The sequence below is a fragment of the Papaver somniferum genome, unplaced genomic scaffold, assembly GCF_003573695.1.
Source record: "Papaver somniferum cultivar HN1 unplaced genomic scaffold, ASM357369v1 unplaced-scaffold_19, whole genome shotgun sequence".
Lineage (NCBI taxonomy): Eukaryota > Viridiplantae > Streptophyta > Magnoliopsida > Ranunculales > Papaveraceae > Papaver > Papaver somniferum.
Window position 1 is genome coordinate 15,284,100 of NW_020628818.1, and position 9,797 is coordinate 15,293,896.

The following is a 9,797-nucleotide window of genomic DNA, read 5'->3' on the forward strand; positions in this document are numbered from 1 at the left end:
CAAGGACTGACCCTACGAATTAAACAGACATTGAAAGAGTCAATATTCGCCCGCGAAGGCCTTATTGAATTGCTAAGTTTTTTGGATTCAATTAAGGTCAAAATAAAGATTCGTAAAAAAAATCTATATTCTAGAGGTATATTTCCAGTTGCAGATAAAACCCAAGATATATAAATTTTTTGACAGATTAGATCTCAAGAAATCCTATGATTCAGTCTATTATAAATTCAATACATTTTCGAATACATATTCGTAATATTATGGAATCATTTCATTCGCGAGGAGCTGGATGAGAAGAAACTCTCATGTCCGGTTCTGCAGTAGAGATGGAATTGAGAATAACAAACAACCATCGACTATAACCCCAAAAGAACCAAATTCCGTAAACAAAATAGAGGAAGAATGAAGGGAATATCCCACCGAGGCAATCATATTAGTTTCGGTAGATCTTCAGGCACTTGAACCCGCCTGGATCACATCTAGACAAATAGAAGCAGGGCGACAAGCAATGACAAGCAATGACACGATATGCACGTCGAGACCAGAAACCATGTCAGAATCACTCAAAAACCCTCTCATTTCCCCAAATTCATCGACGATAATGATCCCCAAATTACAAAACCCACCGCCAGCATAATCGACACCACTCCCTATATGAGATAAGATAGCTGTGATCTAAACATAACACCCTAGACATTCCATTCTAATCACAATCGAACAGTTAACCATATTCAAAGGAACCCTTCCAACATCAAAATGCGAAAATTCTAAATATACCAGAATATAAAGATTAAAGCATAACGAAATGTAATTCAAGACACATCCATAGATCAAAAGATAATGTACTATGATATATACCAAGACCAAATATCTGAGAACATAATTTCTCAATAATCTGAACAACAGATAAAATTTGGTTCAAGAAAACCTAAATGTACTTGTAAAAACCAAAATAACCCCATTCAATGTAATCTGAAACTGATGATAAAAGTGAAACTCACAAACTCCTAGAAAACGTAACACACCATAAGCTTCTTACTCATGTTGATGCAGGTGCTGCTTCTGGTTCTACCTGAGGAACATCATTTTCCTCCCTGTGTGGTGGTACATCATCAGTCAAAAGGAGGCTTAAAGGGTCCTTGGCTCGAGGGCTATCAGCCCATTCAGGGTGCCTGTTTTTTGACACTGCATACAAACAAAAAACCAAAGAATTATTATTATTATTATAATAGTTTGCTAAGATTTGGAAGAAAATAGTAAAATGCCTGAAAATCTTGGAGAAATAGTAACATTTTTACCATATTTGGAAACAAATCTCGAAGAAATAGAACAATTTTTGAAAACATATCAGATCTACACAAATCCTTCTTTAGATTTCGAGATGAGAGAGTACCTTTAACAGTAACAGGTGGGGGACGATTGTTAACATTCTTGATCGCTGGCTGTTTTGAGCTGCTGATTCGGCTTCCATTGCCCATGTTTTCTTTCTCAGATTTGGAGTAGAGAAAGAGGAGAGACAGACACTACAGTGGAACCCTAAGTGCTTATTTATATCAATGATATGTATATGTAAAATACCAAACTAACACCAAAATGTATTATTATTCCACAACCAAACCCACTATCTTATTTTTTTTATATTTAAAATAAATTAAAATCATTATCAAAATTAAAAATCAATACGAAAATTACAAATTAAATTAAATTAAATCTCTATGAAGTTGCACTCGGACATTACAAAAAAAATCTTGCTGGTTCTCTCATGCAAGATGGATCCCTAGCCTTCAGTTACAGCATAAAGCAACTTCTCCTTCACTGTATCCTACAAAAAAAAAAATTAAATTAAATTAAATTTGACAACTCTGACACAAAATAATTTAATGCCAAGCAATTTTCATTTTCCAATGGAAAGAAATAGAAAACCGGGGTCTTTGAAAATCTCACCTCTGGTTAGAATAAGGAGATAGTTGGCACAAGGCAAGTCCCCATCAACCAATTCGTTTAAATGCTAAGTCTCCATGTGGGAGTTGAGGTGATCCGGTTCCAAACTGAATGAAAGCTTGTTTTTGATCACGTTGCAAGTCCTTCATGATTTTTAAAAGCTGCAGTAGAATAGAAAGCAAAAATAACTACATTAGAAACATATTCAGGTGATGCAGCTGTAGGATTGTGAAAATGGCGGAAGGAAAATGATAGATTAGTACTGACATAAATGATCAGGGGACTGCTATCTGTGTAACCATGATCAAATTGGATGGGATGCAAAAGCTCATTCCACTGTAGAAAACATGATCACCATGAAGTTAGACAGTGCCAATCAGTTTAACAAGAGCAAAGAAAGTAACAAGAGCAAGCATTCACCATTCTACGATCTTGTCTGGATGTAAGCAGGTAGTCTGGATACCCAGGCAGGGTAAAATCTACACAAAGATCCATCAATCTTTGTATCCTAAATAGAAGGCACATATAAGACTCAAAATTCTCTTTCTATCAACAAGAGCCCCTCCCAAGACCAGGATCAAGTGACTGGATATCATTATGTTGAGATCCTAAAAAAACCAATTGAAGTATCTCAGTATCTTCCAGTGCATGACCAAATATTCTTTGAACACCAAATTGAATTTGTGGAACACCAGAGTCTTTAGCGTATTATCTGCTGACAAAAGAAACCAAGGATTAAGAAAACAATAAATACATCAAAAGAGAACTGACCTAAATGATGGATATCTTATCCTTCCTAGATAAGTAAGTGTTACATATATCCCACTAAATTACATATGCAGGAAATTTTTGCATTTGTTACTGACCTAAATGATGGATGTGATTCCTATCAGATCAACTAGCTGCCGAAATGCATCCTGATGAGCCTAAATATTGAAATATTTGGTCAGTCAAAAAAGTAGTATGGAATAGGTGTCCTTACTTGGACATAGTTCATAAGTGACACTGTCTTCCGCAACACTAGGCATACTATAAGCTATAACAAAAGATTAAAACTCTTATTGAGTGAATTTTTGGCAAACTCAGTAAGTTACAAGTCTAGTAAGAAAAAATAGACTAACTTGACAAACAATTAAAGTAGTCTAGTAAGATCAAATAGAGTGTTTTCCAAAAAGGTAAACCAAACCAACAGCTATTGTCTGAACTAATGTTGAATAAGTTGAATTCAAATTGTGTGAACTAATGTTGAATAAGGTAAACCAAATAGAGTGTTCTCCAAAAAGGTAAACCAACCAACAGCCATTCATTCATTCATTAATCATTATACAGATGTGGTCTTTTGGAATAAGTTGAATTTGAATTGTGTGAACTAATGTTGACTTCGAATTGAGTGAACTAATCAAGAATAAGTTGCTCTTTAGGAATCCAACAAAGATATACACATGGAAAGTGAGTCCACAGGACCAGATTTAGACTGTGTATCTTCCAATGCATGACCATAGATTCTTTCAATGAAGCTACATATGAATTTAATCAATTTATGGAACACCGGACTCTTGGCATGTTATCTACTGACGAAGGAAATCAAGGATTAAAAACAATAATAGATACATTGAAAGACAACTGACAACCTTGGGCTAGAGAGTTTAACAGATAGAGCTGATGGCGTATTACGGGTGATGGCACAAAGTGTTTCTGATGTATCAGCTTGAGCCTCAGGAGAACTTTGAATCCATTAAAAACACCATAAACATAAGGCTTATACTCTTTCACAAAAAACATTTAACCACCCCTGGAAATACGAGATTTTGGAACTTACTGATGGGTTCAGTTTATCCACAAGCATTTCTAGCAAATTGCTCCAGCAAAGCAGCAGCTACAGCATCACATACTTCCTCACCCCATTCATCTTTCAGCTCCTCGACTTTTTATCATCATCATTAATAACTTCCTGCACTACACAGAATTGACGGCACTCTTCATACTCAGCAAGTGATGGTAATTTAAGGGAGAAGATAATTTACTAACACAGCTCTTTGTCAAGCGAGAAAAATATAAAGGAATAGGACATAAAAGTGAACGAGATGCGCTTGGTAGAATGATTACTTACACGACGCTTTTTATCGATTGTCACATGCTTACAAAGATACCACTCTGAATCTTGTATTTTATTTTGCCACAACGAGCATAGCTCAACTGTTCCCATTCTGTGGTCGAGAACTTCTTGAAGCAAATATCTCGAAATGGTTTCTCATTCAGCTCCACCGTCCGCTTCATCCCAATTACAGGAGGACGCTGACGTACATTTAAAAACCATCCAAACCCTGCAGGATAAGGATAAATCACCTGCTTGCTTTGAAACAGAGATAATAACATTTTGGAGCATATGGAATAAGTCCTTTCATAAGATTCTTACGTCGATCAAAACTTTGTGTGCCTCCTGCGGCTGGTGGTTACTTCTGCACTCTTTGGAGATAAGGGTGTTATTTGAGGCTAATCAAATCGTTTTCTTCCAGTCTTTTACAAATATCATCCACCTCTGTTAAGGCGTGAACATTTTCTCCTTCAAATTTCTCTTGCACAAATGCGCAGTACTCAACTCTCTTGCAACCTGCATCGGAATTGCAATCCAAACAAAGATATATCTGGTAAAAGGTTTCCAATTTTTTCGTTCCCATCATGTTTGCTTTCTCATGGTTCACAGAGTTGACCGAGAAGATATAAAAGGTATTTGACGGTTTAATCGATAGACTTCAGGTTGACAGGAGTTCCTTTTCACTTAAAACAGATAGATGCTTGCTTTGAGATCCAATTGTGCCTCACGCTTTTCGGGTTTTTAACGTTGCTGCTCGAGTTCTCAACTGAGAGTCTCTAACTCCCTCATAAATGTCTCATTCTCATACACAATCTTCTGGATATTTCCCAGTTATACAACCAAGCAATCACGAACTTCAAAAGTTCAAAAACCGAATTATAAGTCTTCCAAATTCTTTAAAAACACCACAGAGTTCTTTCTCAAACAACCACCAGGAATATCCAAATGGAAATGCATGTAGGAAGATACTCAAAACTCCATGTACCGCGTAACAGTTCAAGAAGCCTAACGAACTCCAAAATATCATTGTAGTCATCTTCCGACACAATGCTGGTAACAATGTGAACCATTTTGCTTTATCGATCACAGATATCCAAAAGAACTGATTAACACATCTGCCATTAGAAATTCTTAAATAATAAGTTCTTCATAAACACCAGAGTTGTTCCTTAAAAAAAAACACCAGAAATGTTCAAAAGAAAATGTATGTAGGAAGATACTCCAAACTCCATGTACCGTGTAAGGTCCAAGGAGCCTAACGAACTCCAAAATATCACTGTAGTCATCTTCCGACAGAAAGCTGGTAATAGTATGAACCAGTTTGCTTTATTGATGACAGATATCCAATCCAATAAGTCTGCCGAATGCCTTTTTAAACACCACAAAATTGATTCCAAATGAAGTAATGAAACAACATATATTTAACACAAAAAAACAAACCAGAGCATTAAGTTGAGTTACACGCCAAGCACTGATACTAATGTAGAAAATGTCTTAAGTAATTTTAATTGCCTTGTTAACTAGTGACCCATGACAAGTTACGCAGTCAGAAGTGCCGCAGGCATTAGCTTTGCACTACTTATCTTGAGATACTACAGATTAATTCAAGACAAAACTACCATAATAAATACAACAACAGAAACGGTACTTTTGATTGTATTTAAGATGATACTATGACTGGTACACTTTATTGATCACAGAAATCCAAAAGGGCCAAAACACACATACGACACTAGTCATACATGAATTATAAATCTACCAGATTCTCCATGCACCAAACATGATTTTTTTATATTGCATAAGATGTTACAAAGTTCTGTTTTCGGTAAACTGATCATCTCCCATCTAAGAGCAACTCCTAATACGGTGGAGTGCTTTGACACTCCACCTCTTTCAAAATGAAGGGTTTTAGCCTGTGGAGAAGTATTTGAAGGAACCGCCGCAGAGGGATCTCACCTACACCATGGGCTACATACTTCACTCTGAAAGCGGCGGAATGCGAAAACATTCCATCCCTTACGAGTAGCTCATAGGACAAGAAAACAACAGCCACTCTCACTTGAAATTATTAGCACACCAGAGTTTTTTTTTTTTACTATAGTCACCTAAGAAACCGCAATCAAATACCAACAAGAAAAGCAACATTGGCAGATAATACTGCACACAAAGGTATCAAAGCCACATTCAAAAATTTAATAAACTGATTATATCCTATCTTTGCTGAGGACAAGAAAGCAAAATGGTATTCCTTGGTTAAATAGCATACAGGATGTTTTTCACTATAGTCATTTTCAGACACGAGAATGGTACAAGGAACCACAAGCGCTGTGAAAATGACTTAAATACCAACAATAAAATCAACCACAACAACCTAGATACAGAAATTAAACTTACAATATGTCCAACTTGACTGCTATTCCAATTCATGTTTTCATGTTTCATAGTCTGCTTGATGAAACGGATTCCCAACTATCAACTGTAATTTCATATCAAATGTAAAATCTTAATGAGTTCCTCTCAGACAAATGCCTCATTTAACATCAAGGTTAAGAATGGATATATCAGTCTCGATATCTATTTTTGACATCATTGAGAAACCCATAGTTCAATCATTCATACAATTATCAAAACTATGATAACTAATGACTAAAAATCAACCACAGCAACCTAGATGCAGAAATTAAATTTACAGTATATCCAACCCGACAGCTATTCCAATTCAAGTTTAATTACCTTCAAGGTGAGCTTGAATCAGCTGATCTCTTTCTTACGTCAAGAGCTGAAGACAAGCTTGATTCATATTATCTCTCTCATCTTTCATTATACCAAGAGACACCGATAGGTCGGTCGGTTGACCTTTTTTCCATGCATTCCATCCTTTGATTCTTTATATCTATCTCTGTGGTTAGTCTACACCCAGGATTCTGCAGTCTCCTTACCTCTTTATATCAACAAGTTGCCATCAAACTTGAACCAATCTCTAAGGCAAACAAGGATAATGATACGAAAATTATGTTATGGATCAAATGAAACTAGCTAATAATAATAAGATTAACAAATAAGAAAAATCACAGTAATTCAGTGGTTTAATTCGTCAACAATAACAAGCTAAATGAGACTAGTGATATACAAAATTACAATGGCACCACCACACCCAAAATAACTAATTAAGAAGTTCAAAGTTTTTAATTGGCTTTGATTGATGAAAAATACCTTATCCATATGGAATTAGCAATCTAGACAGATCGATTGATGCTTCCCCTGCTACTTCGTTCACCCATGAACAGGATCGATCTAGCAATCTAGACTGATTCATTATTTAATTGATTGAGATCAATACAAAAATCTATTATTCCAATCAAAGTTTGCACCTTTTTGAGTAATTGATGAAGAAATCTAAAGGAGCCGCCTTTGGCATGTTTTGAGAGAGGTACGGAAGGCTGTAAATTCAAATTGACATTAGGAAAACAAGTGATGAAGATCATAGAAGATCAATTTGAATCAAAGGAGGAACCTTTACGGGGATTTGTTGATGAATTTGAGTTTTTCTCCAATCGGATAGAAGAACACAAGAGTTTCTTCTGGGAACTTCACATTGAAAAAGGGATGTTGTTTCTCAACCCTAATTAACTAATTTTACTTTTTTACACCCCGTAAAAGTAAAAAAACAAAAATTTGGGTGGAAAGTAATTTCGAATTTGACTTTATTCAATCGAGTTTGACTCTATCAAAACTATCGCGACTTCGAAGAAAAATGAACTTTATTTTGACCCGAGAATAATAAAGGGAGTTCCTTTATATACCCCATAAAACACTAACGGTAACCCCATTACAATAGTGCTACTGGGTAACTACTTTGTCCATATGGTCACAACTTCGTAAAATTTCTTGGCTAGTTTTAACAACATGACATCCATTTGTACACATTATAGGAACAACGCTTTTTTCTCTCTCCTAAAAACACTCTGTAAATACATTTTCTAACTAGGTAGTTATCTTCATCCAAAAATCGATTATCTTCATCTTCTAAATTCATTTTTTTCTAGGTTTACTTTCTCAATTCTATCCGGATCTTAATTTTGTTAAGATTCGGGTAGATTAGTTTAGTTTTCTTTTATATTTTGAATAAATAAGATTTGATTATAGCAATGATCAATATATTTATATTATATCTTTTAATTCTCATCAATATGCAAGTGTATGCCATTACGATTTCTCATACCTCCTGGAGGACCTTCGATTTGGTTTAATCTTTCATCCAGCCAGTTACGACCGTGATGATAAGAGATTCCAGAATTCGATGTGGAGTTTTGGCATATTACTTCTTTTCTGGAAACATCATATCTTTCCAGAGAGTATCCAACAAAATAGTGATAAACCATTAGAAGATTTCAATTACACTATCGTTTTACATATATTTGGTGCAGAATTTTTTTTTCGATTTTTTTCGGGTCAAGATAATTGTACTAATCATGTACTTCGATTTATGGATATAATTGAATATTATGTAACTATATCTAATTATCAATAAAATTTGGGGCTTTCATGCTCTTATTCCTTCAAAAAAAAAAAAAAAAAAAAAAGACATCCATTTATATATAATATTGTATTCAAGCATGTATACACTATGTGAATTAATTCAATTCAGGCAATTGAATGCCTCTTTAATTTGTGCTCATCTTCGATCAGTCCTAGGTCCTAGCCTCATAGGATTAGAGGTATTAGGAGGCAACATGAACGGCAATCCCATCATTCTCGTTTTTAATTTTGTCAAGATAACTACCAAACTTTTTCAACTGTCGCTAGAATATAATAAAAACGTTTATACATCTTCACTGCCTCCTTTTCAAAACGCAAGTGAAAAATAAATACAGGTTTAGTATGCTGACATTTGTAATCATCTTGTAATTGTTTTTCCCCAGTCCATCACCGCTTTCTTATACTGTAGTATATAAAATAATTAATGCATAGGGTGCCCGATTTAGATAACCCTTCATAAAGAGTTACCTACTTTGGGAGGGGTGAGCTTTATTTTGTTCTTGTCGGGTGATTCATAGACACCGATATTCCTGAGCTTCTTCGCCGATCACTGAGTTTCTAGTCAGATTTACTAAGATTGGGTAGATTCTGCAACTTCGTTTCAGAGTATTGATAGAGTTTCATTAATTTAGAAAAGGAAAATGACGATAAAAACTCGAGGAAAGAAATTTTCGGTTTCCTTGCCAGTTTTTTTTTTATCGTTTTTTTCCTTATTTAGGTAGTTATAAGCAGTTGTATTTCCGTTTATCAATACTGTTTTTCAAATGCTTTTCTGTTTAAAGATATGAAGTGTCGAAAAAAAAAGGAAGGGCCACATACTGCGAGTATGTGTCCTGGCCACATCGTAGCCGGGACTATGAATACCCCTATATAATCATAAAAAAATACCGTAAGAAAATATAAAATTTGGTACAAAGGAATCATCTTAGTATCCTCGACGACTCGACTTGCGTGGAGCTTCTGCTTAAGATTTGAATCCCATTTATAAGTCGTCTGCGTGGAACTACAAAAATACCAGCATTGTCATTGTTGCTAATTAACCCAACACATATTTTAATTCAACCAATTAACCCTTTTTTTACTAACTAAACCAAAAGATATAAGCCCTAAATACTAATAGAACTTATGCCCATATAATAAATTTCCAATTCCCACCTATAATCCACTTTTTTACAAAGACAACATCAAAATCATAAAGAAGAAAACTCCAATACCAATATCC

At 35.0% G+C, this 9,797-nt stretch overlaps 1 long non-coding RNA gene and 1 other non-coding gene across 13 annotated transcripts; both read right to left on the reverse strand.

Moving 5' to 3' along the window:
* Positions 1–790: 790 nt before the first annotated feature.
* Positions 791–7,641, reverse strand: LOC113338789. 12 transcript variants are annotated; one of them, XR_003354848.1, is made up of 13 exons: positions 7,250–7,641; positions 6,770–7,016; positions 5,273–6,512; positions 4,358–5,151; positions 4,052–4,265; positions 3,761–3,897; positions 3,573–3,665; positions 2,808–2,867; positions 2,362–2,653; positions 2,209–2,277; positions 1,945–2,102; positions 1,394–1,822; positions 791–1,185 (listed from the first exon to the last, which is right to left on the reverse strand). It is a non-coding gene; the product is annotated as an uncharacterized LOC113338789 (long non-coding RNA). The 12 variants fall into 12 exon arrangements; XR_003354851.1 differs by lacking the exon at positions 2,808–2,867 and having other exon boundaries at positions 5,273–5,404; positions 6,431–6,512; positions 7,250–7,639; XR_003354854.1 differs by lacking the exon at positions 2,808–2,867 and having other exon boundaries at positions 3,761–3,892.
* Positions 6,549–6,631, reverse strand: LOC113339106. The gene has a single exon (XR_003354956.1). It is a non-coding gene; the product is annotated as a small nucleolar RNA SNOR75 (small nucleolar RNA).
* Positions 7,642–9,797: the final 2,156 nt, after the last annotated feature.